Source organism: Echinops telfairi, unplaced genomic scaffold (genome assembly GCF_000313985.2).
Source record: "Echinops telfairi isolate 266 unplaced genomic scaffold, ASM31398v2 ScPeMD7_29;HRSCAF=101, whole genome shotgun sequence".
Taxonomy (NCBI): Eukaryota; Metazoa; Chordata; class Mammalia; order Afrosoricida; family Tenrecidae; genus Echinops; species Echinops telfairi.
This window is the reverse complement of record NW_022103926.1, coordinates 8393779-8398766: the sequence shown is the minus strand read 5'-3', so window position 1 is coordinate 8398766 and position 4988 is coordinate 8393779.

The following is a 4988-nucleotide window of genomic DNA, read 5'->3' as shown; positions in this document are numbered from 1 at the left end:
TCGGCCCCGCCCCGCGAGCGCGCGGTCGCGCCTCTCGTGACGTCACCCGCGCGGAGGCTCCGCCCCCGCGTCCCAGCACGTCCCCCCGGAAACCCCGCCCCCTGTGGCGTCATGGCCCCGGAGCCCCGCCTCCGCAGACTCCCAGCGCGCCTGCGCGTCTGCGCGCGCAAGCGGAGCCTCTGCAGGCGGCTCGGGACGCGGCTTTTCCACGCTGCCTTGCTTCCGAGCTGTTCACTTACACAGCCCCGAATGCGCCCTGGGGAGTGCTTCTCCCACTCCCGGGGGCGCCCGGCGGGTGCAGGCGAGGGGGCGCCGAGGAAACGCTGCACGGACGGGCCCCCGGAGCCACCGCCCCATCAGGCGCCTGTAGGCCCGGCGGCTCCCCCCCACCCCAGGCTCCCCTCCCGGAGGGTGCACCTCCTGGGCTCACCTCCGTGGGCGCCCCCGCTCGCTTCTTCCCTGCACCGCCTGTGCAGGCTTTTCTTTCGCTGCGCTGACCTCGTGCCTCGTGTCCATCGCTTTCGGCCTCGCCCCAGCGGCTAGGTGGCTAGTGCGCTGGGTTGCGAACCTCCAGGTCGGAGGTTCGGGCGCAGCTGTCTGCCCCGTAAGGGTTTACAATCTTGGCAACCTCTATAGTGCCGCTGAGTCAGACAGAATCCGCTCCGTGGCGGTGGGTTTTGGGGTAGCCTCCAGAAACTAGAGTCTAGGGACATCGTGCTGGTAAAGTGGAAGGGCAGAGGAAAAGGAAGACCCTGGATGAGGGGCATTAGAAAGTGGCCGCAACCACAGGCACAGACGTAAGGGGACTGGGCCGTGTTTCCTTCTGCTGTGCCCTGGGTCACCGAGTCAGAACCGACAGTTACCAGCAGCGAGCGTGATTTTCCCTGCTCCTTGCCACTCCCTGGATACCTTACACACAGGTCAGGGTAGAACTGCCCCTGGGGGGTTCTGAGACTCACTCTTCATAGGACTAGAGGAGCTGCTGGGAGGGCTTCGAGCTGCTGACCCTGTGTCTTCGTACAAAACGACAGAAGCATGTTTAGGGTCACTTCAGAAATCTCTGTAAATCCTGTCTTCATCACAAGCCAAAATTCACTTAATGATGCTTTTTTTTTTTTTGAGGAAACTCAAGTTTTTCAGCGGGCAAATTCTTTTTAATGACTGATGACTCTTCCCACCCTCGCCATCCACCCATTGAGTATATTTTATGAAGCCAAACAAATTTTTTTAGAATTAAAATGTGAAGGAAAGTCTTTCTGGAACTCTCAGATTCGCCGGATGACCAACTACAACTCAACTATAAAATCTTTGGGGAAGTTGTTTACAATAATAAAATAATCTTTAGGTGTAGATATTTTTAAAGAATCATTTTCTACCCTTTTCCACATTTTAACCTTTTTAAACAGTTTTACTAGTACGTAATCCACGTATCATACAACTCAATAGTTCAATCATATCAAGAAGAGTTGTACAATCATTACCACGAACACTTTTGGAACTTTTTTTCCCATGGTTACATCACTTTTGAAATGAGTTGTGAAATCACCATCAGTTCTAGTGCTGCCTTCCCCCTCCCCCATACTTTCCTTGCTCCCCCCACCTCTCCCTCCCCTATTGTGGCACTTACATAATCTCCTGTCTACTTGAGTGAAGGAGTGGAGTCTAACCTGTCAATCAGGTCATAGCCAATGAGGTCTCTGTGGGCATGGTCTTCTGAGGATTCTGGGAACTCCTGCCTTCCTTCCTGGAGGCTGGATACACACTCTCTCTGCAAGACATTCCCGCTGACAAACCACGTGCAGCTATGCTAATGACAGCCAGAGCACTGTAGCTGGAGGAGCCACGTGGAGACGCACGCCAGCACTTTGATGCTTACACCGCCACTGGATCCACAAGACTTTGTACTCACTGGCCTATGATCTTCCTACCTTCAGCGTCATTGCATGTGTTGCGTGAGTCTGAAGAGGAATTTATAGACTGTTAACGGGCATATGGACTAATATTGGATTCATGGACTTGATCTGGACTGGGCTGGGATGTTTTCTCAATATACAGTTACTCTTTGATATAAAGCTCTCTCTTATATATATATGAGTGTCTCGATTTGTTTCCCTAGTCTACCCGGACTAACACCCCTGTAAAGCCTTGCATCCGTTTTATCTCTATGCATCTCCTCCTCCTGTGCTTCACAACCTGGAGAACCCAACAGCACCGACAAGAAACTGAAAGAAAATAAAGTGGTAAGTGTAAAATAATACAAAGATTTAAAATACACACGAGTAAGGAAGAAAAGACCACCATCAGTCTTTAAAAGCCAGGGAAGAAATTTTTATCATGGAACAAGCAAGAAATACTTGCACCTAGAAAAATTTCAGGTTGGGTTTAAGAGGGAGGTCAACTGACCATGTATCAAGTTTGATCCAGTGTGATCATGATTTACAATGATCTCCATCTGCTCCAGGCCCTGGCCTGTGGCTAGAGGAAATCTGCCAAAGGCTTGATCTGACTAAATACTCTGCAGATTGGTTTGGGGCTCCCACTGTCCTCCATAGCTTCCACAAATTGGGTGTCTGCCATTGAGGCTCTGATATTTTTCCCTCCGTCATCTTAAGATTCTGTTATTGTCATCTTGGATCACACAAACTGGTGCGCATCTTCCATGTGGACTGAGTTGACTCCTCGCCTAGATGGCTACTTGTTTGAATACAAGCCTTTAAGACCCCACACAATATTCCAATTGATAGCCGGGGACCATCTGCTTTCTTCACATTTTACTGGAGCACCAGGAAGGTAAGTATCAAGCAGTGATCATTTCATGAAGGTGGGTATCAATCAGGGCCCTGTTAGAAGTAATTTTTCTTGGGTTGGAACTAGAGTTCAGTGGGGTGCTGAATCCATCTACTTGTCCTGGGGATACGCACAACTCAGGGTTACTTTGGTGGTCGTATTGTGTCAAAATCAAAACCCCGTAAGCCCAAGTACCCCAACAACAGCAACAAATCAACTAGCAGACAACAGAAAACAAAAACAAGCAAACTAAAGGCAGAAAACCAAAAACTCACAGAAACAGAAGAGTAAGACCTTGTCAATCATCCCCACGGGGTCTAAGGGGGTTGCACTGGTGTACTAAGTGTATGGTGATTCTGGATCCCTTTCCCTTGGACACCCAGCAAGCTGCAGGTTCCCCAAGGTTCCATGACCACCACTTCCACAGTTCCGGGGCGGCCACACTCTGCTTCCTCTCCCATCCAAGTACACCAGTGCAAGGTGCAGGCACCTTTGGGGCAGGGCTCATTTCATCCTGCTGGGCCTCTATGTTAAGGCCTTCTGGTGTGGCCCATGGGTTATACCAGGCCCCCCGCCCGGTCAACATCCAAGGTCACCATGGTGCTTAGGTGATATAGTTCACATGGGTAGAAATGTATTCGTAGTGTCTAGCCAGGCACATCAAACCTGGTCCACTGCCCGCCTAAGTTCTCTACAATCATTGTTTAGCATCCCTTCTTGATGTGAGGTTACTTCTCCCCAGTCACCCACTATACTCATCCACAGAATGTTCCCTGTCTCCTCCGAAATAGGGAGGCTCCTCTCCCCTTGCCTTGATTTTCCAGCAGCTTCTTCTTCCATACCTGCAGGGAGCCCCTGGAATTGTCCCAGCCTTGTCTCGGTGTTGGGGCTATCCTCGAGTGAATGGCATGCTCCCACTTCCCACTTCTTGAAGGAGTGACCGCAGACGGTGTGAGGTCTCCAACCAAGTTGGTTCTTGTGAGGTGCTAAAAGGGAGACTGTCCTAGGTACAGAACATATTGTCAACGTGCAAAAGGGTGGAGTCTAGCCTGTCAATCAGGTCGCACCTTGATGACCTCATTTGGAGGTACCATGCAGATAAATAGCTGACTGGAGGCCGGATACACAGAGACTCTCTGCTTCGTCTTCCTGGTGATAAGACTCATGGCGCTACTCTGGAGCTCTGGAGCTGGAGGAGCCACGTGGAGACCCCTGTGTGCTGAGATGCTTACACTGCCACTGGATCCACAAGACTTACCACCCACTGGCCTGTGATCCTCCTGCATTCGGCGTCATTGCATGTGTTGTGTGAGTCTGATAAGATATTATAGGTTGGCGTCGGGTATATGGACTAATATTGAACGTAGGGACTTGATCTGGACCGGGCCGGGATGTTTTAATACAGCCTAATGGTTTCCAGGTCCTTCCATGTCATGTGATGTCTCGTGCTTCATCACTGTTTTTCAGGGATGCATAGCATTCCGTTCTGTGTCTGTACCATAGTGTCTTTATCCGTTCTTCCACTGTTGGGCACTTGGGCTGCTTCCAGTTTCTTCATATTGTGAACTGTGCGGCTATGAACATGGGCGAGCCTACAACCACTCGTGTCTCCCTTCCTTTGGGTAAATACCAAACACTGGTGTAGCTGGATCATATGGGATTTCAATTTCCAGTTGCTTTAAGTATCACCGTATTGCTTTTCATAGTGGCTGTATGCATTTTTACAAACCCACCAACAGTGTCTATGGGTTCCCATCTCCACATTCTCTCCAGCATTTGTTTTTTGCTGTCTGTGTGTGTGCGCGGAGGGGGGGGGAGGTGCTAGCACTGTAGGTGTAAAGTGGTATCTCACTGTGGTTTTAATTTGCATCTCCCTGATGGCCAGCAATCCTGAACATTTTTTTCGTGTGTTTGTTAGCCACTTGTACTTCATTTTTGGTTCTGTCCATGTCTTTTTTTCTTTTCTGAATTGGGTCACTTACTTGCTTATGGGGGTGTTGTAGAATTCTGTATATTTTGGTAAGTAGCCCTTTGTCCAATGTGTCATTGTTGAAGACTTGTTTCCCAATCTGAGGGCTCTCATTTCACTCTCCTGATGAAGTCCTTTGATGTGCATAGACGGTGTGATTTCAGCACGTCCCACTCATCTATCTTGTCTTCTACTGAGTGTGCCTCCTCCATTATCCTTGGTCGTCTATGTA